At 42.6% G+C, this 25,834-nt stretch overlaps 1 long non-coding RNA gene across 1 annotated transcript; it reads left to right on the top strand.

Moving 5' to 3' along the window:
* The first annotated feature begins 4,054 nt into the window (after positions 1–4,054).
* Positions 4,055–25,834, top strand: LOC110209664 (uncharacterized). The gene is made up of 6 exons (XR_013483925.1): positions 4,055–4,275; positions 18,507–18,640; positions 19,603–19,667; positions 20,945–20,980; positions 23,797–24,213; positions 25,661–25,834. It is a non-coding gene; the product is annotated as an uncharacterized LOC110209664 (long non-coding RNA).

Here is a 25,834-nt window from a genome sequence, read left to right on the forward strand (position 1 = left end):
AGGATTGCACCATTGCTCCTCCAAGCCCCATTATAAGCAGGCCTACCCTCACATATGAGCCGTCTGAACTGGGGACTTATGCATCCTACAACAAGGCTGATAGTTCATACTCCTCATCTGAAACAGTTACTGCCAATCCTTTGTGGACAAACTCTACAGAAAGCAGTCATACCACTATCCTTGAGTATGAACCGTCTGGCTCTGAGATTCATACCACCATGTTGAAATCTGTGGCTCCTAAGACAATAGCTTATTCCAGCTCTGATGGCACTAAGAAAATGTCTTCAAGATTTCTAAAAATAACCACTATGGAGCAAAAGGATAAAGTTGTAGATGATGCCACCACCTTTCTGCCAGAGACATCTAACCCAAAAGAGAAAAGAACCCATTCTTCAATTATTCTAGACCCAGACACTGAGTTCCCTATGGAAGAGAGCAGGACCTCAACAATGGACAACTTCGGCTCTGCTGGAGAACCTGCCCCCATCAAAAATAAAGAAGTTTCTGACATGAAGAATATCGCAGCTGATGCTTTTACTCCAGGAAGAAAAACCAGTGTCACAGCAGCTGAAGAACAATACTCAAAACATAACTTCGAAACCATTGGGAGTGACATATCCACTTCAGAGGATAGCACTAGACCCTCAGGGCTGCTCATGCCCCCTGAAGCCGACAGAATTTCCCATATAGATGAAAACATGGAAATGGTAACTGACACGGGTGCCACAGCAAACATGCCTGCTACAGAGAAAGTTACTTCTGTTGGTGCCCTTGCTGGTCGAGATGGTGATTCTCCCATTCCTAAAGCAGATGTCACCAAATCCCTAGCCAACAACCCTTTACTAACTCATGAAAACCCCAGCCTTACTCCTGACGCCACAACTGATAGTGCTGCAGCTTCTCTATGGGGGAAAAATGAGGCTTTGCTAGATGACTTCTTTACAGTGTCCAAGGAAACAGAGACAGTGGTTGTACAAATGGAAACTTCTACAGAGGATGACACCAGCGTACCTGAAATAACTCTCCTTAATGAAAACGCCAATCCAATAGTATCAGAAGACAATGTAATTCGGGTAGAAGGAAGCCTTCCATATGATACTGATTTAATTGGAGGGGACAACTCTAATTCTGAGGATAATTATATTATCCTTGAATCAAATGTATCTGACCTTAATGTAGTTGCAAATTCATGCTTGACCAACACAAATGGACTTGAAACCATAGCTTGCAGTGATTCCGCTACCGTCAAGGAGAAAAACAGTGAGGATGCATTTCCTGCTGAGAATTTTCTAGCTGACAAAGGCAAAGTTCCTATGGAGACCATAACCATGACTGATGTCATCAGTGATGGAATTAAAACAACTCAAGAAATCACAGCTGTTGAAGAGGGTAACAGGGCTGCCATTAATGTGATTTCCTTTGAGCCTGACATGCCTCACTCAGAGACAATAGCAAACACCCACAAGGGTAATTACATTGCTTCTGATTGGGATCCCAACTTCACCACAACAGATATGAGCAGCCTTGTGATTGGGAGCACTAGTCTTGCTGAGAATATCACCCCTCTTGAAAACCAGGAGACATCCATCACCAAAGATACCAGATTCTCTACTTATAATACCGTTGACCCGAGAGCAGAGCCTGTGATCACTGCAACTGATGCCACATCAGAAGAAAAGGAGGAAAATGGGGTGGCAGAAATGACCAATTTAAAGAATTATGTTACTCCCATGTCCTCCTTCATTTCTCATAAGATTGAAGACATTGAACCAGTAACTAATCCAGGTCTAGCAGATGCTATCACACCTGAAGAAGAAACCCCCACACCCATGTTTTCAGCCTCTACCCTTCACACTGGACATATTAAACCTGAAGATGACCCCATTGTTTCTCGGGCAAATTCTGTTCCTATGTCCATAGATGATACCACTTTACTAAAAGATGCCACTGTTGATAATACCCAAGAAACTCTTCCTTCAAAGGAAATGTCATTGGATGATGCTGATACGACCATGTCAGAGGCCTCAGGGCCCGTTTCTGAAAAGCCTTCACTTGTTAATAGGGCTCCTATCCCAGAACAGAATGGTATCAATGTTCAAAGTGACCCTCAGGTCCTCCAGCTGGAATCTCCACTTCCTCCAGCTGATTCTACCCTCTTGCCAAAGAATCCTGCCTACATTGGCCCCCATACAGTTGGCACAATAAAAGAAGACCCAGTCACGGAGACAGCCACCTCTGGTGAAAAGTACCCATCTCCTAAGAGAACTATCTCTGCAGCTGCTGCCTTTAATCTGAGGGAAGATACTGACTTTATCAATGAAGCTGCTATATATGAAGCTGATATTTCTGTAGAGATTACATCTGATGAGCATGAAGTAGCATTTCACAGAGAGGAAGAGGATGCTATAGCAGAAGGAGATGATGTTACTCAAGAAGAAGAAAATATTCTGTACACCACTGACTTTTCACCCTATCTATCAAGTAGCAATATCCTGAAAGACAATGAATTAGACCCTCAGGATTATTCCACTTTTCCCAACAGAGAAGATGTCAATTCTATGTCTGAAGAGAATAAAATCACAGCTGACCTATCCAAATTTGTTGATCAGCCGGCCAGTCCACAGAATAGCGTACCTATTGTGACTTCCTTTTCTGTTCATGGAGCAGACAGAATTTCCTTTGGAAAGCAAGACTCTGAAACAATGTCGTACTCGGTTTTAACAGGTGACATGTTCTTCATGGCTCAGGCCAATCCAACAATGGCCAAAGAACCAACTCCTACTTCTTTATCCAACAGATCTGGAGATGACTTTCTCATCTCTGGAAAAAGGACTGCTAAATCCAATGAAGATACTACTCTGTCTGTGAACACAATCAATATTCTTCAAGATGAACTCACCAGCGACAAAGTTCAGAACACTCTCCCGGAAAAAGACGGCTCTTTGGCTGATCCAAAAATGGCAAAATCCTATCTTTTAAATCTAGCAACTGATTGTTCTGCTCCCATGAACAACCTTGGAATCCTGGAAGGGTCAGTTACTAAAACTGCAACTCACCTTCGTGCTTTCCCATTGGACACTTCCAAAGAGAACACTGTGGCCATTGTTGACTCCACATATACTGAATGTGATCCATGTACAACTAGGGAGACCACCTCGGAGATGTTATTTGGTGCCATTACTACTCCACCTGGAAGCTCTTCCCCTGAAGAAAAGCTCCCTGTGCCTAATGCTGCTGCCCTGATTGCTGAAGATCCACCCCCTAACTATTCCCCAACTCCCACAACAGACACCACTAGAAACCTAACGGAAGCAACTGTTTTCTCCATGGGTGATGACAATATCACTTCAGAAGGAGGCCATCTTACATCAGGGATGTAACACCAGAGAGTGACCTTATTACAACTGCTGTCACCTTCATGAACACTTTCAGCAACTTCACCAACTCCGTGGCAGACAAATTTACTCTTCTGAAGGAAACACCATCAGAATTTAACACTAAGCTACAGGGTATTGAAACATCTACTGCTGATGTGGCAGAAGGCATCTCCACTCCAATACACACTACCACGCTCTCTGATGACACCATGTCTCTCACTGCAGAGGAAGCCATCTCCTATACAGCTGGGAGCATCAGCTCAATATCCAACGATGCTTTTCCAATGAATGATGATGATGATGATGATGATGCCACTGACACAGCAAATGAAGTCTCTGATTTTATAGTGCGTGACTTGGAAGAAGGAAAAATCACTGAGTTTGACAGAACCATCCCTTCAGAGGAAGATGACCCCAATGCCATGGCTAAAGTAAATGGCATCATTGAAGAGAAAGACGTGCTCAGTGTGACGGATCTGACTAACTCTAAGGAGGAAGACACCACCATGTCTAAAACTTCCAACTCCATAGAGGAAGATACTGCTGATGATAATAGGCTTTGGATGGAGGGAAATCCTGAAGATGAGTTGAATGCAACAGCCCTTGTTCTCAATGCCTTTAAAATCAAAGATCACTCTGTTTTCCCTGCATCAGAAGCCAAGAATACGTGTGAAGATAGGAACACTATTAAAGTCTTCTTCACTAAACTGTTAGGCAGGCCAATTGAATCTGTGACTAATGCCACAGATTCCTTACCTGGCAGTCCCACTGCAGGACGCCACACAGACTCTAGGGAAGATTCCACAACTGAAACTGATGCCTCCAACCCAGAGGAAGGTGATGCTAATGACACCCTCTGAATGCAGTATAGAATAACATCTCCAACTAAAGAAATGAGGTAGTGTTATACACCTGAAGTTTGCTTGGCAAAAAAAAAATGTTTTAGGAATTACAAAGGGACAGTGTGTGGTAAGAGGGAAAAGAGAGCTGGGTCTAGAATCAGGAGAGACCTAGTTGTATGACCATGGGCAAAGTCACTTAGCTCTGGATGTTTTCTCAACTGTAAGATGGAGGTGTAAATAAACACAGTGTTGTGGGAATAAATGAAATAAACTAGGTAAAATGAGTTTGCAAATCTTAAAATGCTATGAGAAGCATGGCCTAGTGGAAGCTGGCCTCTGGTCAGAAAGACCTGGGTCCAAGGTCCACCTCTGATACATACTTCTATGTTTTATAAATGGAGCCCTTAACTTCCCACAGCCCCTAAGGCTGTAAGATGAAGGGCAGGAAGCAGACTGCATCAGTAGCAGGAGTTTCCTTAGCAAAAGGAAATCACAGGCCTAGTCTTCTCCCCATCTCCCCACAATGTTATAACAGTATTGTTAACCCAGTATAACCCAGCTTTCCTTATAGAAATCTGACCAGGGAAAAAAAAATAAACATTTTCTTGGCAAAACAAAATGCAGACTTTGATCACTATAGAATAGAGACTTCATAAGGCCTACTGGCATGAAACAAAAAATAGTAATAGCGAATATTTATATTGCAATTTCATGTTAACAAAGACTTTACTGTGTCATCCTATGCTCACAACAACCCAGGGAAGGTAGGTGTTCTTCTTGTCCCCATTTTATAGATGAGAAAACTGAAGCAGACAGGGGTTAAGCGAAGTGCCCAGGGTCACCAACCTAGAAAGTGTCTGAGGCTGGATTTGAATTTGGGTCTCGCCTGACTGTAGGTGTCCACTCATTACTGGTCTATTTAAACAATACAGCATGAGTACCGGGTGGGGGAGGGAGGGCTGGACAGCAAATTTGTGGGAGAGAGGGAGGGACAGAGAGAGAGAGAGAGAGAGAGAGAGAGAGAGAGAGAGAGAGAGAGAGAGAGAGAGAGAGAGAGAGAGAGAGACAGAGGGAGAGAGAGAGAGGGAAAGGGGGGGAGAGAGAGTGAAAGAGACAGAGGGAGAGTGAAAGAGAGGGAGAGTGAAAGAGAGAGACAAAGAGAGAGAGACAGAAAGAGAGAGAGAGAGAGAGAGAGAGAGAGAGAGAGAGAGAGAGAGAGAGAGAGAAAGAAAGAAGAGAAAAGAGAAGAAGGGAGAGAGGGAAGGAAGGAAGGAAGGAAGGAAGGAAGGAAGGAAGGAAGGAAGGAAGGAAGGAAGGAAGGAAGGAAGGAAGGAAGGAAGGAAGGAAAAAAAGAAAGAGGGCAGAAAGAAAGAAAAAGAAATCTGTCTGAAGAGATCAGGTCCAGAAGCAGGGTGCAGACCCCTGCTGACCACTACGCTGGTCAGTCCAGGTCTGCATCCCTAGTTTAAGTCGGTGCTGGCTTGCTTAATAGGCCTAATTGATCAGGGGGAGGAGAGTGCCTACAGGAGGGCCTGGAGTCAAAGTCACAAGAGGAGGGGCTGAAGGAGTGGCCAGATAACACCTAGGACACAGGCTTCCCTAGGGAAAGGACGGTCACGTGGGTAGCAGTCCTCCAGGACACCACGCCCCCGCCTGGCTGAAATCAGCGAGACTACACGGCGTCGGCCTAGAGGGGCACAGTCGCTTCCGGCTGAGTCCGCTTCCGTTGCTCGTGGGAGATGGCATGGCCGAAAAAAAGATGAAGAGGAGGGTGTGCCGGGCCGCGTCCTGATCGGCCAGCTGGCAACTCGAGGCAGCCCTTTTGGCTAGCGCCCTGCGACCGTCCGCGCGCTCCCCCAGAGGGCGGCATGGGAGGAGAGGTCCGCAGCGATAAGGCCGCCTCGCGTTAGCCATTTCCCTGACGCTTCCTCCGGAAGTGTCGTCACACTGTGTCCGGCCGCTGAGGCGGGAAAGAGCGCGATGCGCCCCTCTAGTCTCCTCATTCCTCCAAGTCTCGTTTGTCCTTCTTGTGCACACGCCCCCAGCTTGGCCGTCCCGCAGAGCAGGCGAAGCAGCCTGGTGGGAGGCGGCAAGTTTATAAAACTTTCACCAATATTAGAGCGGCCCCCTTGGGAGGCAGAAAATGTCTGTCCACTCCCCAGCCGAAGGCCCACTGACCACTTAGCGGGTCGTAATGATCCAGGGAAAGGCCATCCAAGCCAAACCTCTCTTTTTACAGAGCAGGGAACTGACGCCTCAGACAATTCCAAGCCACGTGACCCTGGGCAAGTCACCCAACCTCAGCCTGCCTGTTTCGCCGTCTGTAAGATGACAATAATAATAGCGCTCACCTCCCTGGCTTGTTACCAGCTTTGAAAGGGATAATATTTGTAAGGGGCTTTAAAATATATATAAATATATTTATGATATATAAATGCTGCTTATTTCAGAAACAAATTGGTCAAAACACCTTGCACAGACATATATAGATGTCTATTTTAAATTTCTGGGTTTTAAAAAAAGTGTTTATCTTTTTTTATTGTTAAGAAAACAAAATCTAAGTTTCTTCTTTTCCCCCCCACCAAGGTCTTAGCTACTGCATTCCTGCCCATTCTGCCTCTATTAGCTTCTTCCCGGAAGATTCTTCCTTCTTCATTGGCAATTGGAAGATGATGTAATCGAAAGGATGTGGATTCTTTTTCTCTTCTGTCCACACAATTTAAAGTGGGCCAGTCTTCCACTTCGATTGCTTGTCTTCTATAAATATTTTTGAACACAACTTGTTCTGTTTGAATATAAGTGAATATCACAGCAGAAGCTTCAGGTGAAATGCAGCTAAAAGGGACAAACATGGCCTGTAATAAAATGATGATTTGGGTGGTCAGTGAGCAGGGCTTCAGTTATATGGGAACTCGTGAATTCTCAGATACTTGGAAGCTCTTAAAAAAACAAAAACGAAAAAACCTTATGGATCAGTTGGATACGAAGAGGAGAAAGGGTGGAAATGTGGAGAAAACCAGGGAAAAGCAACAAAGTGGTATAATTTGGAGGGGAGGGATCCTACTACCTATAGGAGTATGATACAAAAATCAAACAGCCTTTATTGAGTGCCTGTTGTGTGCCAGACACTGTGCTAGATGTCTGGAGATATAAATACTATTAATGAAATAATATTCACATTCTAATGCAAACAATAAGGACGTATATGGAAATATATACAGAAGAAATAAATAGGAGAATTACAACATAGTTAAATAAGGTTTTTGAGAGGGAAGGCATTGCCAGCTGAAGAGATCAAGTAATCAGGATAGAAAAGTGTTAGAAATGAGTCTTGAAGCATGAGAAGGATTTTAAGGGGCAGAGGTGAGTGGGATGTGTACTCCAGGCATGGGGCACAGTCAATGCAAAGCATGACAACCAGAGACTGAGTATCTTGTGTGAGTGAGATAGAGAAAGGTCCAGTTTGGCTGAATAGGACAGTGCAAGATCAACGAGGCTGGAAACATAATTGGGGCCGCCCAGGTTATGAAGGGCTTTAGAAGCTCAACAGATGAGTTTATGTTTGATTCCAGAGCGAGGTGAAGTACTAGACTATTGCACATTGTGTGTGACAATCCGTTTGGCCATTCCTCAATTGATGGGAACTGATTTTGTTTTCAGCCTTTTGCTATCCTTTATCAGAAAAGGGGAGTCTCCTAATGTGCAAATATTACCCCCAACCCCTGGTGCAATCCGTTATAAGTCCCTGACCCTTACCAAAGGCATATGCCAGTCCTCACCATGAGAATATTCTTTAACCTCCCCTCCAGGGCAGTGATCTCCCCATCCCTCCTACACATTGATTTTACCCTATTGTCACCAGGGCTGTGTTGGAGCTAGTTCTAACAGCACTTTCAGTGTGAGTATTTACACATTAAAAATCAGCAATCACTACAATTTAGGGCTCAGTTCATTATTTTGTTGCTTAAATTTTCTATAATAATGCAGATCAAACTTAAAAATACATGTGCTTACATTTCTCCCCTCCCTGCTCCCCCAAAGAGCACAAGTTGTTAAATATTTACCAACACACCTGTGCATTGCTCTGTAAAGCCTGCATGAGCTCAGTGGTAGTGCAATAGAAGACTTAGGGAAAGAAATCATCATCAGACTGGAAGCTTAGTCACTGTAGGATAATGAGAATAATAATAATAATAATAATAATAATAACAGCCCCAATGATGATGATGATGATGATGATGATGATGATGATGACAACCAGCATTTATATAACACCTTAAGGTTTACAAAGTGCTTTATTTAATTTGAGCCTCACAACACCCCCTGCCCAGCACCAAATCTCTTGTTGAGAAATTAGAATTATCGTCCCTTGTCTGGTCAGATATAGATAGAGTGGTGATATGTTCTGGGCTGGCTTGACTCAGACCAGTTTAGGTTCAATACTGGAACAAAATGAGACCCTAGTAGACCATTCAGCAGTCAGCAAGAGGAGAATTACTTAGCAATAGTGAGAGAAAGATATTCGACAAGAACACAGATCGAGGTGTTGAGCTGATTGCACTGAGTGAAGCTTCCCTGCCTGAAATGCCCCTCGTGGTTCACCAGAGTGCTCCTGGAGCTCGTGGTAGCTGCTCTTTGTACTCTGATGAGGAGCAGGCGATGTGAGCAGTCTGAGCCTTTAGTGCCCTGAAGCACCCAAGTCTTGAGAAAGGTTTCAATACCTTGTAAGTAAAAGTTAATCTACTTCCACCGAAGGAGATTAGGACATTGCTCCTACCACAGGATGCATCTGCAATGACCATCTCTCATCTCTCCTTTTCCCATAGCCCAACTTCCCACTACATTCTCCCCCTCACACAAAGACATTAATTAAAAGCTATGCAGCTTAGATAGATAGATAGAGTGCTGGATTTGGAGTAAGGAAGACATGAGTGAGAATCCTACCTCAGACGCTTTGTAAACTGTGACCCTGGGCAAATCACCTGGTCTCATTCAGTTAATTCATGAAATGGAGGTAACACTAGCATTTATCTCACAAGCTGCTGAGAGGTTCAAATGAGGTAACATAAAAAGCTTTGCAAATCTTAAAGCACTATCTGAATTCTAGCTGTCACCATCAACATCATCATCATCATGATCATCATATTTATAGGGGATCATGAGATTTAGTCTAAGGACTATTCACTGAGCCCTTTCTCTTTGAATTCTCATTTTTTAAGTTCCCCTTACATGGCACTTAAATCATTTTTTGCTCCATGTATCTTTCTTTGTATTTTCTCATACCCCACCAATTAAATTTTCTATTTTCTTTAAAGGATATACTACAAACATGTGAAAAATTTCTTCATTACTTAGTTGGTTTTAAAAAATGTTTTAAAAATTAATTACACTTATTTATCTTTGCTGTATTTTTCTTCTTTGGAGTGTTTGTTTTCTGTTGTTATTGTTTAGAAATGCATAAAATGCCCTTTTTAAAAAACACCGACTTTTTCATTGATAATTATATCCAGTCTTACAGCACATTTTTTATTTGGGTTGTAGCTTGAGCACCTCTGACTTTTGGAATAGAGCAGTCAATTAGTTAATAAACATTTACTAAGTACCTACTATGTGCCAGGCACTGAACGAAGCACTAGGGAAACAAAAAGAGGTAAAAGACAATTCCTGCCTTCAAGGAGCTGACAATCTAATGGGGGAGACAACAAGCAAAAAAAAAATGTGCACAAACAAGTTAAATGCAGGAAAAATTGGAAATAAATAAAAGCAAGCCACTAGAAACAAGAGGTTGGGGTTGGCTTCTTGCAGAAGGTAGGGTTTTAGTTAAAAGACTCCAGGAAAGCCAGTAAGTAGAACTGAGGAGGGAATATTCCAGACACAGGAGAAAGCCAGAGAAAATTCCCCAAACCGAGAGATGAAGTGTCGTGTTGGAGGAACAGCCAGGAGGCAGTATCACTGGATCAAAGACCACATGGCAGAGAATCAGGTGGAAGAAGACTGTAAGGGGTTGGGTCAGGGGGCTTTGAACACCAAACTCATTAGTTCCTGGAGGCAATAAGGAGGCTCTATTGGAACTTATTGAGTAGGGGAGTGACATGATGAGACCTATATTTTAGGGAAATCACCTTAGTCGATGAACGGAGGATAAACTGGAGTGGGTAGAGACTTGAGGCAGGCAGACCCACCAGCAGCTATCACAGTAATCAAGGCATGAGGTGATGAGGGGGCAGCGTCAGAGGAGAGATGTTGGAAGGGTAAAATTGGCAGGCCGTGGCACAAATTAGATACAGATGTGGAAGTGAAGAGTCAAAGATGACTCCAAGGTTGTAAGCCTGAAGGACTGAGAGGATGATGCTGCCTTTCACAGGAAAAGAGAAGTTAGTAGAGGGAAAGGTTTAGGGGGAAAGATAATGAGTTCCATTTTGGGCATGTTGAGTTTAAGATGTCTACTGGATATCCAGTTTGAGATATCTGAAAGGTGGTTGGAGATAGGAGATTAGTGGTCAGCAGACAGCTTCGGGCAGGATAAGTAGATGTGAGAATTGTCAGCATAGAGACAGTAATTAAATCCATGGGAACTGATGAGACACCAAGTGAAGTAGTGTGGATAGAGAATGGAAGAGGACCCAGGACAGAGCCCTGAGGGACACCTATGGTTATAGGACATGAGATGGTTGAAGATCCAGCAAAGGAGAGCAAGAAGTAGTGGTCTGATGGGTTAAGAGGAGAACCAAGAGAGGTTTTTGTCCAAAAATCTGGAGAGAACAGAGTATTGAGGAGGAGAGGGTGATCAATAGTGTCAAAGGCTGCACAAAGGTCAAGGAGAATGCAGATTGAGAAAAGACCATTGGATTTGGCATCTAAGAGATCATAGGTGACTAGGATGACAGGTCCAGAAGCTAGATTGTAAGGGGTTAAGGAATGAGGGGAGAGAATGTGAAGGCACCTAATGTAGACAGCCTTTTTGAGGGGTTTAGCCACAAAGGGCAGAAGAGATATAGGATGCTATTTAGCAGAGACGAAAGGATAAAGTGAGGGGTCTTTGTTTTTTGAGGATGGAAGAGACATAGGCATGTTTATAGGCAGCAGGGAAGGAACCAGTAAACAGAAAGAAATTGAAGACAAGTGATTCTTGTTGTTGTTTGCTCTTCAGTTTTGAAGAGGACCAATGACATCATGGGGTGATGTCTTGACTCACTCATGAATTGGATTTAAATGAGGCAGAGCTGCACAAAGTTGTCAGCCTCACTCTCTCCTCCAGAGTTATCAAAGTCCAATGGCAGGGCAAAAGTCAGGATGGCTGGAGATGGCCCAGGATGCTGTGGACCACCTTGGTGTCTTTGATGCCTGACCAAGCTCTAAGCGCTCCATAGAACTTACTTCAGCCACTTTCACGGTCATTGGAACAAATTGTTCTCATCTGCCCATTCTTCCAGGGCAATTCTTCACATACTTGGACAGACATCCCCCTGTCTCACCTACGTATTTGAGGCCTATCGGTCACCCTCACCCTGGTTTTTCCTATATATGGAGACAATTTATGAGGATGTGACAGGTGAGAATCGGGTGACAGGTGGACACCAAAGGTGGATGAGCAGCCCTGAAAAGGGCTTGTAAAGCCCTCCCAACAGAGGTGCTTGGCCTCCCTGAATACCCCATACACTTTGAAGATAAGTGACAGAGGGAGAAATCTATTGGAGGAGATGGGATGAAATGGGATTGTTTGTACAGGCAGAAGTGTAGGCCTTGGTGAAGGAGTAAGGCCACCTCTTCTTGTTAGACAGGGGTAAAGGAGGAGATAGTGGCAGAAGGTATCTGAGTGATAGGAGATGAGGAAGAGGGAGATGAGGGAAATCATCAAAATCTCATTTTTTCTGTAAAATATGAGGCAAGATTCTCGGCTGAGAGCGAGGAGAGGGAGAGTTAAGGGAGGTTTGAGGAGGGATGAAAAGGTTTAGAAGAGCCTCTGTGGAGAAAGGGATAGTGAGATCAGAGAGGTACAGTAGGATTGCCTGGCGGCAGTGAGGGCCCAGTTGACCTCATGTGACATAAATTTATAATGGACCCAGTCATAACAGCTGAGTGATTTTTTTCCACCTAGGCTCAATAGCACATGTGTAGAACTTTCAGTTTCTCATGACTACAGAGTAATCCTGTGTTAATGAAATGGGAACTCCTTCAAAGTTGAAGGTTTTTGTTGGGATTTTTTACTAGTTCTTTGAAAAGTTGTTGTTTGTTATTAAAATTTAACTACTACATACCTTTGAGTTTTAAATGTGGAGGGAAACCAGAGACAAGTGCCTAGGAATATAAAAGAGACCTTGAAAGACCAATATGGGTTTAAATGTGGGTTTTTTTCCTCTGGCGGCAGTCTTTGGATTTGGTGGAAGAGTGCTTGCATGTGCTTCCTGTCACATGGCATTCTTTTTTCATACTCATGTTTCTTATGTGGGAAAACTATGATCCTTAATTTATCTCTAACATTATCTCTTGGAACCTAGTCACTTAGGCTTAGAATTCATGGGTTCTTTCAAAGCAATCTCCTTTTGTTTTTCTGCTGAAAAATCTTCATCCACTTCTGCATTTTTTAAATTTACTTATTTATTTCTATGTTTGTTTATTTATTTATTTATTTGTAGGGAGGTGATTGGGGTTAAGTGACTTGCCCGAGGTCACACAGCTAGTACATGCCAAGTGTTTGGTCTGAGGCCACATTTGAACTCAGGTCCTCCTGACTTCAGGGCCGGTGCTCTGTCCACTGTGCCATCTAGCTGCCCCCATTTCTGTATTTTTGTGTTCTAAATCCATCATTTCTTCTTTCAGAGCCTCTGTTTCTTTGGAAAGATTCTCCATTGTGCTTTCTATCATCTTCTACCCTGCTATTTGTATTTTTAAATCCTGGCTTCCTTTAAGTATCAGCTAAAGTTCTGCTGTCTTCAAGACTCTTTTCCCAGTTCTCCCTGATGCTAGTGCCTTCCCTCCAAGCTTATCTCCAATTCAGAACACACACACACATCTAGAATATACATATGTACATATCTACACCAGGTGGTGTAGTGAATTAGAGTGTTGGGCCTGGAGTCAGGAAGACCCGAGTTCAAATCTGGCCTCAAGACACTTACTAGTTGTGTGACCCTAGACAAGTTATTCAACCCTGTTTGCCTCAGGTTCCTCATGTGTAAAACAAGATGGAGAAGGAAATGACAAAACCATTCCAGTATCTTTGCCAAGAAATGGGGTCACAAACAGTTGGACGCAACTTAAAAGACTGAGCAATTACAGTGATGCATAGACATGTACACACATAGATGCATATCACACACACACACACACACACACACACACACACACACACACACACACAGAGTTTATGCCGAGTTGTTTACGTGGTATCTCCTCCATTAGACTGTGTGCTCCTTGAGGGCAAGGATTGTTTTGGCCTTTCTTCCTATTCCTGGCATTTGGTACAGTGCCCCACCCGTCTCCCTTACCCCATCTCACAAGAAGATGTGGTCTTTGTTCTTGCCAGAGGAAACCCCTCTACAAGCACAAGAGATCTCATTCCATCCCATCTTCTCCAGCAAATTACCCCCTGTGTTATTCTTATTCTCTTACTAATATTTGGTCTCTCCCTGTGTAGTTACCGTTTCCCTACTATGTAAAAACAGATGCCTGTCTGCCCCATCCTCAGAAAAAAAAAAAAGCCCAAAAAACAACCCTCACTTGATCTATCCGGCCTACCAGCTACCAGTTCTATATCTCTTCTCTCTATTGTAGCTAAACTCCTTGAGAAGGTCAGGGTCATCTACAACAGGTGTCCCCACTTCCTTTCCTCTCGTTTTCTTTTTAACTCTCTGGCTTCTAACCTCACCATTCTTCTTCATCCAGGTCATGCCCACTAACCATGGATATACCAAAGGGCCCTGCCCTGGGCGCTCTTCTCTTCTCCTTCTGTACTATTTCATTTGATGATCTCATAGCTCCAATGGTCTGAATTGTCACCCCTATGGTGATGATTCTCAATTCTACCTGTCCAGCCCTACCTCTCTGCTGACCTCCACTCTCACATCTCCAACTGCCCACTGGACATTTCAATCTGGATGTCTCTTAGACATCTTCAACTCAGCATGACCAAAACAGAACTCTTCATTTCCCCCCCAAACCCTCCCCTCTTCCTAATTTTCCCGTACCTGTGGAGCATATGTTGTCCTCGCCATTAGACTATGAGCTCTTTGAGGGCAAGAACTGTTTTTGCCTTTCTTTGTTTTCCCAGCATTTAGCACATTGCCTGGAACATCTCTTCCTTCACCCCTGTCTCACAAGAAAAGGTGGTCTTTCTCTTTGCCTGGTTACCGAGGCTCAAATACTAGGTTTCATCCTTGACTCCTCACTCTCTCTCACGATCCCCCACGTCCAATCTAGTGCCAAGTCCTATTGATACCACCTTTATACCATCTCTCACACATGCCCCCTTCTCTCCTCTGACACTGTCATCACCCTTAATTTTTGAAGCTTTGGCTGTGGGGATCCTGCTGGTCAGGCTGGCTCTCTTCATGCTACTTTTCACTCCCTACCTCCTAACCACCCTACTCTAGGCAGCCTTGTTTCCACAATGTACCTCTACTTTGGGTTCCATGATCAAATCAACCTAGCCATTGCTTTTTTAAAGGTAGCATCAGTCTATTCCCATATGTCCCCACTCACCGTTCCAATGACTTTCTATACCAATTGCTTCTTCCTAGACACTGTGCTCTTCTGCTTGAGGGAAGGGACTGTTTTTGCTCCTGTGAATGTATGCCTAGCTGCTTGGCATGATGCTTGGCATAAAGCAGCACTTAATTAGTGAGTTTATATTCATTCATTCTTTCATTATCAGCCCAGGTTTTATTCAAGCTTCATTGTCGGCCCTTTGGTCTTTCAGGGTCTCTCTTGTATTCCCAGGCACTTATCTCTGGTTGTCCTCTAAATGTTTTTGCCCATCCTACTTCTCCTATTGTACAGCCATATACAAAGCTATGAATCCTTAGCCTCCTTGTGTTAGGGTGCAGAGGAGCCCGGGTCCCTGCCCAGAGTAAGCTGCAGTGGGAGAGGATAGGCCATAGCTGTGCGTGCAGCCTTCTTCCCTAAGGTACGGATGCTTGCCCACCCCCATCTCATTCTGTCCTATGCTCCCTATTGCTTTTCTCATCTACTTCCTTCTTCTAGTTTCTGTCTGCTTCCCCTTGTGGGGTTGGGGGTGAGGTTCAAGCAAAGCCACAGCCAAGGTCACCTTCGTCTACTAGCTTTCCTGGATTCCTTGAAGCCCCAGGCAAAATCTCTTATCTTTCAAAAAGCCTTACCTGATTCCCCTTACTGATAGTGCCTTCCCTCTGAGATTATCTCTAATTTATCCTGTGTATAACTTGCTCGTCCATTTTTTTGGATGTCTCCCCCATTAAATTACAGTACCCTGTGAGTGTTTATAGTTTTGTTTTTTTTCTTTTCTTTGTATCCCCTGCTCTTGCCCCAGTGCTTGGCATATAATAGGCACTTAATAAATGCTTGTTAACTGACTAGTCTGTTAATTGACTGAAGCCTGAAGCACATGCCTGTGAAACTGCTTGCAGAGACAGTGCCTGACACATTGAATGATTTGGGGATGGAGACACTGTGCCGGAGCTCTAAGTATTCAAGTTTTCTGCCAGTATTTCATAAGACTTTTACCTGGCACATTTCTGTCTTCTTATTTTATGGATCAATTTTCATTAGTCTACATCTGGTGCATAATTTTACCATCACTCTTTTTTGGAGATTTTATTGAGGTTTGTAAAAAAAAACAAAAAAACGAAAAACAACTACCACCTGGATGGTCAAATGATCTCAATTCTTCATGGTAGGTTCTTGTCCTTGACCCAAGTATCCATCCCTCTAGTCTAGGAAGTGGAGTTGAGCATTTATATGGCTTCTTCTCCCACCCTTGTGAGATGTGGAAGGGTCCCTGGAATCCTCTATCTCCAAAGAGTTTTAAATAAGGTATAAAAGAGACTAGGGCTCCTGTTCATGCTAACGTACAGCATTTTTGCATCATGAAAACTCAATTTCTTTCTGCTGAAAAGAGTCAGATTTATGTTGGGTTGAACATAATAAAGGAATTCTTTAAAAATTAAGAGCCAGAAATAAGGAATTGTCTCTAGGGTCCGCACCATCAATGGCAAGGGATAAAAATGGTATGGAGTGTTTTCATTTATAGTGAATTTATTTGCTGTGAGCTAGTGCCAAGTGAACATGCTAAGGAGAGCAATTTCTTTGAAAGGAAGGCATTGGAAATATTATAACCAATTACATACAAATAGGTGTTCTAGGTCTAAGTACATGCTGTTTTTTCACTTTTCTAGTCATTAATTCAATGACCATGAATAACTATAGTTCGTGTCCTAGAAATAGTATCCAAATTACTACAATGTGGACATTATCTATTGTTAACTAACTGGTCTGCCTTTTGTGACTAAGATACACAAAATGTCCCCTGTTTTAGAGGAAACATTTGCAGCTAAAAAGGAACAAAGCAGTACGGTCTTATGGGAAGACATTTGGAATCAGAAGACCTAGGTTCAAATTGCACCTGTGTTATTCTTATTACCTTGTGACCTTGATCAAGGACATTCTCTTCTCTGGATTTCAAGGTTCTCATTTGTAAAATGAGGGAGCTAGATTAGATGAATCCCAAGGTCCCTTCCACCTCCAAATCTAAATCTAATCTCTTCATTTAGTGGGAAAGGCAAATTAAAGAATATTGTAAAGATTTAATTAGTGGGATTTTATTTCTTTTTGTGTATCCTTCTACAGTAGCCACCAACAAGCAATAAGTATCAATTAAAGGTCTTTTTAAAACATTTATTAAGAACTCTTCCCCGTAGCTTATTGAAAAAATTGAGGCTATTTGCTGAGAGCTCCTTTTCTCCCTTCCTCTTCTCTCATAATTCAGTTAATTTCTCCCATTATCTTTTCCTTCACTTGTCTCATATAAAGAGATGGCCCTTCTCCTTACCAAGGCAAACTCATTCCCATGTACAAGTAATTCTATTTCATCCTATCTTCTCCAGCAGATCATGCCATCACCCCCACCTTTTCACTCATCTTCAATCTCTCCTTGACTACTGGCTGCTTCCTACTGCCCACAAATATGCTCATGTCTCTCCAATCCTCAATCCCTAACTTGATCTATTCATTTCCATATCTCTCTCTTCCCTTTTGCTGCTGAACTCTTTAAGAAGACCATCTTCTTCCTTTCTTCTCATTCTCTGTGGTCAGGCCTCTGACCTCATCATGCAACAAAAACTGCTCTCTTCAAAGTTACCAGTGATCTCTTAATTGCTAAGTCTAAGAACCCTTTTTCAGGCCTCAGCCTTCTTGACCTCTCTGTAGCCTTTGCCCTGTAGATCATTTCATACATTCTTCTCTACAGGTTTCCATGACATTACTCTATCTTGGTTCTTCTCCAACCTTTCTGACTGATATTTCTCAACATCTTTTACTGGGTCTCTATCCAGGTCATAGCTGCTAATGATGGGTGTCCCATAAGGCTCTGTCCTAGGCATGCTTCTCCCTCTATGTTATATCACTTGGCCATCTTATCAGCTCCCATGGTTTCAGTGATCATATCTGTGCTAAGGACTCAGTTCTAACCTCTTTGCTGACCTCCAGTGTCATCTCCAACTACCTAGTAGACATCTCAAAGTGGATGTTCTGGAGACCTCTGAAACTCAACATCTAAAAGTGAAACCATTATCTTTCCCTCAAACCTTCCCCATCTTCCTGAGTTCAAATCAGTTTTGGAGTCCAGGAAAGGCTTTCCAAAGTAGATGGCATGTGAGCTAAGCCTTAGAGAAAGTTAAGGGGGTGGTGAGGTAGGAGGACATCTCGACATTGAGGACAGCCTAGCCAAAGAGGCAGAAGATGGAACATTAAATACTAGGCATAGCAAGGATGCCAATTTTAGAGTACAGAAAAGACTACACTAAAAGAAAATGGAGAGAGGGTAAATTAGATGGGAAAATATATCATTTAGAGGAAGAGACATGGATCTGGAAAGTATGGAGTTAAATGGATGAAAGGCACCATAATGAATAAACTTTTACTTCTGATGCACAGATAAAATAATTGTACAGGACATTTTTGTAATGCAAAAAGGGCAACCTGTTACAAGTTCTTCTGACCAGACCACTCCTTTATTAGTTTCAGGAAATAGCCAGGATTAGCCCGGAAGCAACACCCCCAATATTACAAACTTTTTATTTTCTCCCCAATGCAGGAGGGAGGAGTTGGAGAGGGAAATGAGAACTAGAACCATTTATAAGCTGAGAATCCCACTAATCTTTCTGGAAATCTCCAAGCAAGAGGAGCTGAAGGCAGCAAGACCGGGAGAGAAGGAAGGCTGTATCCACTGTATGGTACCTGCTATATCCACAAAGACAGGTTTTCATCAGGTTTCTAACAGGATGTTAAAATCAGAAATTAATTGAAATTATTACTTGAAATTATTAATTGAAAAATCTAATTGAAATTAGAGGTGGTGGGTAGATTGCTGGGTTTGGAGTCAGGAAGACCAGGGATTCTCACCTCCAAAACTTATTACTAATTGTGTGACTCTAGGCAAGTCACTTAATTAGTCTATGTGATTTGAGCAGCTCCTTAGAATTTATCTCTCATAGATGAGTCACAATTAGCATTTGGAGATGTGAGCATAAAAATGAACCATTATCCATGCCTGTGAGACAACCTGGCATGCGGGATAGAGTTCTAGACCTTGAGTCAAGAGGATCTAGACATAAATTCCAACTTCCCTTTATTATCTGTGTAATTCTGGGCAAGTAGCATCTCTGAGCCCCAGATTGCTCATTAAGACTTACAAATTACAGATTATATTAGACCACATTACTGCATCCTTTACACCCTGATGAAATCACAATTTAGTGTCTATAAATGGACACCTAGCTCTTCTTTCTTCTCGTTAACAGAATCTAACAAATTTGATTATGTGTATGTGTATATAAATGGAAATTGATTTTATATATTATATACATATAAGTGGAAAAGATCCTCAATGTCAAATCTAAAGAACAATTCCATATAAATAACCAAAGTAGCAGTAACAAAAATATGTAATGTATAATTTTGATTTGTTTAAACAAGCCTTCATTTAAATTCAAAATTAGTGTCTTTGTTCCCTGCTGCACCCCACCCTCAACCCCTGGGAAGTATTTTAAATAATATGGGTCAATATCATAGTTAGAGAATGATCTTTTCACGTAAATTCCTTGATTGAAATTTAAGTAAAAAATAAATTTGCTGTTTCGTTTCATTAATTCTTCCAACTTCAACAGAAGATTCTCTCGCTCCATTTCTAGAGTAAGAAAAGATGAAGGCCCTAATCCTGATTGCGGTTGTCTTGACCATAACTACTTGCTTCTCTGTAAGTACCCAGTATCATAAAGCTATCTTCTTATCAAAGTCTATCATTTTGTTTTTCTTAAAGCAACCTAGTTCATGAGAGAGTTCAGTATAAAGTGCTGTTCTCAACTTTTCTTAAAAAGAATGCTTGATATTATCATTACCCACAGGCCAACCAACAATGGAAATTAATTACTTTGGGAACTCTGTCCCTGACACCAATGAACTGGCTGTATGATGATGTTAATATATCTCTATGACGGTGACATTGAGTGGCTTAAAATTCCTTTAAATGTGTTTTCTACCCACTCTGCCTCTTCCTTGTTTCATCACCAAGAATAATGCATAATCTTTCCTACTGGAAGACACCATGCCCTGAGTTCAGTATAGGCAGAGGGAACTCCCAAGTGAGGACAATCCCTCCATCCCCGTGCTGGTTGGTACCGACTTTGGAAATAAGAAGACAAACGTATAGAGCATGACATGTAAACGCTGTTCATCACCATCATCATCATCATCATCATGCTTAGTTATAGCCTTAGAGAAGCGCCCAGAACACTATCCTGGAATGACTTGCTCGAAGTCACACAGCCAGTCTGTGCAAGAAACAAAACTTGAATCCTGGTCCAACCATGTCATCCATGCACCCCATGCCCACTCAGTTCCAGTGGTTCTCTACGCCTCCAGAAGCAAATACAAAATGCTCTATCTGGCATTCAAAGCCTTTCATAACCTACCCCCTCCTAACTTTCCAGTCTTCTTAAGCCTAATTCTCCAACACATCCTTTTTGACCCAGTGTCATTGGCCTCCAGGCTGTGCCACAAACAAGACACTCCATCTCTCAGCTTCAGACATTCTTTCTGGCTTTCTCCTGTGCCTGGAATGCTGTCCATCCTCCATTCCAACTACTGACCTCCCTGGCTTCCTTTAAGTGCCAACTAAAGTCCCATCTTTTACAAGGAGCCTTCCCCAACCACTCTTAATTCTAGTTCTTTCCCTCTGCTAAATATTTCCTTTTAATTTTGTATATAGCTTGCTCTGTGTCTGTGTATTTGTATATTATCTTCCCATTAGATTGTAAGCTTCTTGAGGGCAAGGACTCTCTTTTGCCTCTTTTTGTATTCCCAGTACCTAGCACACTTCCTGGTACATAGTAGGGGCTTTATCAATGTTGATTGATTGGTTAATTCCAGCCTTAGAGGCCAGCTGTCTACCCACTATGCCATGTTGCACTGAGTCTAATTCGTTTGTTTTGTTTTGTTTTTTTACTACGCATTTACATGTGGACAACATTTTAGCCAGCTGAAGGACATAAGAGGAGACACCATAGAAAAGTAAGTTTTATGTCATCTTTACCTTCCCTTCTTCTTTTCTTTCTTCTTACCTTCTTTCTTTCCTTCCTTCCTTCCTTTCTTCCTTCCTTCATTTCTTTTTTCCATCCCTCCTTCCTTCTTCCTTCCTTCTTTCCTCAGGTAGTCTCTCCATGAGAAGTACAAGAGAGTACAACATGTACAAGTTTTCTTCTATTCTCCAACTAACAGAAAATGGGTTGAGATAAAAAGCAGCCTAGCGAATTTCTAATAGTAACAGGACAGATAGAAGCCAGATAAGAACAATTCAGCCAAACCCTTCCTATATTGGTGTGTGGCCTACACGTGCACATAGACCCAATGTCCACAAAAGAGTTTTGTCAAAACTGTTTTGGGCCCCTTTGTTTTTACATCAAGGCCATTTCCATGTATAGCTCATCCCACTTAGAACACAATCAATCCTCTTTTGTAATAAAGAAAAAACAGAGAAGCAAAACAAACTGAGAGACTAGTGACCACTTAAAGAAAGACTAGTAAATTACTCCCCGCAACCCCCCAAATCTCTACCAAAAGCTGGGAAGGCCCCTTCAGCAGCAACAGAACTAAACCCATGAGGGATGAAGGTGACAGGACACCAGAGCAGTAGGTAGGTAGATAGAGAGATGGATGGATGGATAGATGAATAGATATGTATGTATATGTATATATGTGCATGTGTATATGTATGTGTATGTATATATGTGTATATGCATGTGTATGTGTGTACATATATGTGGGTTCATATGTCTCTGCCACGTATGACACGAGCAGAAACAGGCTTAAGCCATAACCGCCTCACTGGACACTGCAAGTGTTTATACCCTTAATCCCTGTCTACCTGCCCTAAATAACCAGAGGCACCAAGATGATATGGTTCAGTTTTGCCCAAAGTGGAACAGAGTTGGACAAAAAGACCCGTCAGCTCCAGACAAATACGAATGTGATCCTATGTCTATTTAGATAGTTACATGTGGTTTCATTAACTCTAAGGTTCACAAAGAGCTTTAGAAATATTTTTTTCATTTGATCCTCACAACAATCCCAGGAGGGAGGTTCTATTATCACCCCCATTACATAGATGGGGAAACTGAGGCAGGCAGAGGTTAAGTGACTTGCTCAGGGTCACACAGCTAGTAAGTGTCTGAAATCAAATTTGAACTCGGATCTCCCCAACTCCAAGCCCAATGCTCTGTGCTCTATGGCACCACCTAGAGGCCACTGGGAGGAATTTTTACAGAAGAACATAGCAAAATAAAAGGATTTGTTCTGTGAAGTTTGGATTCAGTCAAAGGGCCGCACTTGAGGATCTAGAGGGCCACATGTGGCCTCGAGGCCACAAGTTCCCCACCCCTGTGACTTATTTTCTCCTTTTGTTGTACTTTGCTTTTTCTCTGTGTGGCCTTAATGTGCCATGTGTGATTTCACAAGATGATAATTAGACTATAAACTCTTTGAGGCCAAGGACCATATCTTCCACTTCCTTTATGTCTCCCCACCAGACAGAGGTCAGGGTTTTAGACAAGGGAGCTGTCGATTTTTTTTTCCAAGGCAATCAGGGTTAAGTGATTTGCCCAGAGTCACACAGCTAGTAAGTGTCAAGCGTCTGAGGCTGGATTTGAACTCAGGTCCTCTTAACTCCAAGGCCGGTGCTCTATCCACTATGCCACCTTGCTGCCGCTCAATTTTTCTGTTTTGCACCAGACTTGTGATGTTATCAGTATAGGGAGCTCTTGATGAGGTAAATGACATCCTCAGCTATCACAGAGAGACAAGCCCTTCTATACAGCCTGGTTCTAGAGAGTGGCCTGGGATGCTAAGAGGTGGAGCCATTTATTTAGGGTTTTAGTCTTGTTGTTAGAGACAGGACTTGAACTAAGGGCTTTATGTGGCTCTAAGACTCTGTCCACTGTGCCGCTCTCTGTCTCTTTGAATCTGTCTCTCTGTCTCTGTCTCTATCTCTCTTTGTGTCTGACTCTGTCCCTCTCTGTCTTCCTCCTCCTCCTTTTTCTTCTCCTCTCTCCCTCCCTCCCTTCCTTCCTCCATGTCTCTCTCTCTCCCTCTCCCTCTCTCTCTCTCCCTCTTTCTCTCTGCCTTTCTCCTCTTCTCTCCCTCTCTTCCTTCCTCCATGTCTGTTTCTCTCTCCCTCTCTCTCTCTCTCTCTCTCTTTCTCTCTCCCTCTCTCTCTGTCTGTCTCCTCCTCCCTCCCTCCCTCCCTTCCTTCCTCCATGTCTCTCTCTCTCCCTCTCTCTACCCTCTTTCTCTCTCTCCCTCTCTATATATTTCTCCTCCTCCCTCCCTCTTTTCCTTCCTCCATGTCTCTCTCTCTTTCTCTCTCTCCCTCTCCCCCTCTCTCTACCCTCTTTCTCTCTCTCCCTCTCTATATATTTCTCCTCCTCTCTCCCTCTCTTCCTTCCTCCATGTCTCTTTCTCTCTCCCTCTCTCTACTCTCCCTCTCTCTACACTCTCTCTCTCTCTCTCTCTCTCTCTCTCTCTCTCTCTCTCTCTCTCTCTCTCTCTCTCTCTCCCCCCCCCCTCTCCCCCCCCTCTTTCTCTCTCTCTGTCTCTCTCCTCCTCCCTCCCTCCCTTCCTTCCTCCATGTCTCTCTCCCTCTCTCTACCCTCTTTCTCTCCCTATCTCTCTCCCTCTCACTTTCTCTCTGTCTCTCTCCTCCTCCCTCCCTCTCTTCCTTCCTCCATGTCTCTCTGTATCTCTCTCTGTCTCATTCTGTCTCTGGCATTCAATAAATACTATTTAAGTAAATCCCTACCCATAAATCTCCAATGTATTCTCTCTGTACTAAGCACCATGATGACATACACAATCCAGGACCCGGCAATCCTTTCAGAGGGCCAAGAGGACCACAGGGTCCCAGAGGACGACCCAGGCCTGGAGGGTGTCCTGGTCCAACCCCTCCAGTAGTTTTTTTTGGGCCACCAAGTCCACCTGCTGCACACGAAAGAGATGGGGAAGGACCGTTCTTCCCACAAGAGAACTGTGTAAGGCTTTGTCTTAATGGCCCTGCAAATGGAGCTCCTGGGAGCCCTCCTGGATCCTCTACAGCCCCTCCTCCTCCCGCTCCCATCTCTACCATTACAGCTGTCACCGGGGCTGAAAGCACTCCTGCTGCCAATCCTGAAAGCACAGACATCGTAACAACAGCAATATACACGGTTACTTAGTTCTGAATTCACACGAGGAAAACGTCAAGGCAAGAAATGGTAAGAATCCTTAGAGATTATCTAAGGACTATCTATTATACATGAGGATTATCCATATCTGCTTATCTATGGCTTTTCCCATGGTTTCATTCAAATGGGAAAGAAAAAGTAAACCAGATTTTTAAAATATAATCTCTGGATTTCATTGCATAGAGATCATACATCTTTGACTTATTTTTTGTTGTTGTGAGCATCAAGATGATACGTTATTGAGCATCTGAATCGTTTCTAAAGATTTACCTACAAAATAAAGTGCAATCAATACATTTATAGTATTTTCAAGAACACTTTATTCCCACTATTAATCATTTATTTGTACCTAGCCTTGATTATTGTCATTAGTAAGTGAAATTAGCTTTGAAGTCTACCTTTACACTTAAATTCCATAAAGCTGGAACTGAATTTGAATTACAGGTAACCAGATAGACATTAGACCTGGAGTTAGGAAGATCTAAGTTCAAATCCTAGCTCTGTGACCCTAGGCAAGTCCCTTTAACTTCTAGGTACCTCAGTTTCCTCATGTATAAATTGAGGTAATAATTAACAGCTAACTCCCAGAGTTGTTGTGAAGATGTTCAGTTGTTTTTCATTCATGTCTGACTCTTCATGACCCAATTTGGGGTTTTCTTGGCAAAGATACTGGAGTAGTTTAGCCTATCCTTCCCCAACTCATTTTGCAGATGAGGAAACTGAGGCAAACAGGGGTAAGTGACTTGCCCAGGATCACACAGCTAGTAGGTGTCTGAGGCTGGATTTGAACTCAGGAAGGGGAGTCTTCCTGACTCCAGGCCTGGCACCTGGGGATAAAATGAGATACTATGTACACAGCACTTTGCATACCTTAAAGCACTATGCAAATGGTAGTTATTATTATTATTGTTAATTTCTTAAAGGGTAGAGTAGATTTCCCTTGTACTTTTAGGTATTAACAGCTGAAGAGTAAGGTAAACAGAAGGGCAGCTGGGTGGTGCAGTGGATAGAGTGTCCAGCCTAGAATCAGGAAAACTCATCTTCCTGAATTCAAATCTGGCCTCGGACACTTACTAGCTGAGTGACCCTGGGCAAGTCACTTTGCCTCAGTTTCCTCATCTATAAAATGAGCTGGAGAAGGAAATGGCAAACCATCCCAGTATCTTTGCCAAGAAAACTCCAAATGGGGTCACAAAGAGTCAAATAAGACTGAACAACAAAAAAATGTGAACACAATGACAGCTCACAAACTTGCTTACTATTCTTCTTGCTGTGGGTCTCAGCTCAAAGATGATTTTTAATTAATCATATACAGGAAACAGGACACTACTGAATGCATTGCTAAGTGGTTGATTGTGAATAATCTAAAATGAATGGGAAACGTTTTTCTGACAGTTACGAAAACAGTTATCGTGAAACTAATGAAATGTAAAGGGAAAGTTGTATGTGTTTAAAGTATTATTGTTTTTTATTTCAGATCATGCTAATTATAAATACTGTGTGGAAATCAGCTGACTATTAAAAATAAATCAACGCTATCTGACTTGATGGGAAATAAGAAATTTTAAGAACACGGGCTCTTCTTTAATCACCTAGGAATGAATGCATAACCTGTCTCCAATAAAGCTTTTTTCAACCATTTGATTCATAA

This window comes from Phascolarctos cinereus, unplaced genomic scaffold, assembly GCF_003287225.1.
Source record: "Phascolarctos cinereus isolate Bilbo 61053 unplaced genomic scaffold, phaCin_HiC Scaffold_9;HRSCAF=440, whole genome shotgun sequence".
In the NCBI taxonomy this organism is placed as follows: domain Eukaryota; kingdom Metazoa; phylum Chordata; class Mammalia; order Diprotodontia; family Phascolarctidae; genus Phascolarctos; species Phascolarctos cinereus.